Source organism: Gymnoscopelus braueri (genome assembly GCF_963280865.1).
Source record: "Gymnoscopelus braueri genome assembly, chromosome: 2".
NCBI lineage: Eukaryota > Metazoa > Chordata > Actinopteri > Myctophiformes > Myctophidae > Gymnoscopelus > Gymnoscopelus braueri.
Genome location: NC_137604.1, coordinates 38913869 through 38915118, shown reverse-complemented (window position 1 = coordinate 38915118; position 1250 = coordinate 38913869).

Genomic DNA, 1250 nt, shown 5'->3' with positions numbered 1-1250 from the left:
TCGTCTGGCTATCTCATAGTTGCCTGTCATCATCCCTCTTGGCAGTGGCGGGAGGGGTAGAAGGTCGGGTACTGTTGGTTGTGGATGTGATGGGGATTTGACACGTGGAGAAACCTTTGCTAAACACTGGAGGGTAGCATGCAGTGGCAATTTATTTGGCGATAGGGTGTCAAATATACGCTCAGATTGTGGAAACCTTCTCTTAGTCTAGTCTAGTCTAGTCAGTGTCTAGTCAGCGGCTTTCCACTGCAGTGCTGGGACCCCCTGTACCTGGTTTTATTCTAGCCCTCAAATCAGGGACTGATATAGACCTGAGACAACAGATGAATCCAATCTGCTGTCTGATAGAATAGAAAGGTACAAATTGTCTGGGTCTCCATGACTGTGACCGTTATGTAAATCATGTCCCGTCATTGAGCAAGACACTGAACATTCAAACTTTTTCTGAAAGCAGAAAGCATAAAACATAAGCATGAGAGACATAAAATACATGGTCATACAGAGGTCATCTGCATCAGTGTTTCCTAAACAATGGGTCGGGAAACATGCATTTTGGGGTCGCTGCCCTATTTTTATGGGTCGCAAGTATAGATTTTTTATTTTGTTAATTATTTCAAAAGGTTACAAAAAATGTCTAACATAGTTTTGTATATTTGGGTCTCGAGTAAAAAAAGTTTGGCGTCCTCTGGTCTGCAGTAACAGTGAACGCTCATGTGATTTCAGTCAGCCTGGATTTTTATGACTGCTGTGATATGTGTACCTTTTGTTTGAGCAAACAGGCAAGGCATAGGACCATAAAGAGATGGGCTCAGCCCATTGGGCTGAGATGCAGCTGGTGTGGCTGATTGTTTGCTCAATGTCCATTTCACACAATGGACACAGGACTTTGATCTCTGGATATTGTAACAGTTACAGTACTACTGACTCTCAATTCAAGGGAGCTTTACTCTGTTCGAATCACACATGTAAAAATGCAGGGAATCCCTCAAAGCAGCTGCTATGGTGACAATTTAGAAAGACTACGCCTTATAGCATTTTCCTCCGTCGTTTTACATTCAGATTTGAGGTATTTAGAATGATGCTCTTACATGCCAGAATCTTAAATTCCAAGATTACACACGTTATTGTACAAACAACCAGTAGTGAGATACAATGGCCATTGTCACTGTCTTCAAAAATGAGTATTGATCACAGACATTACCAATCAATTTGATCTCAGAGTAGAAGAAATCAAAGGAAGAAGTCAAAGC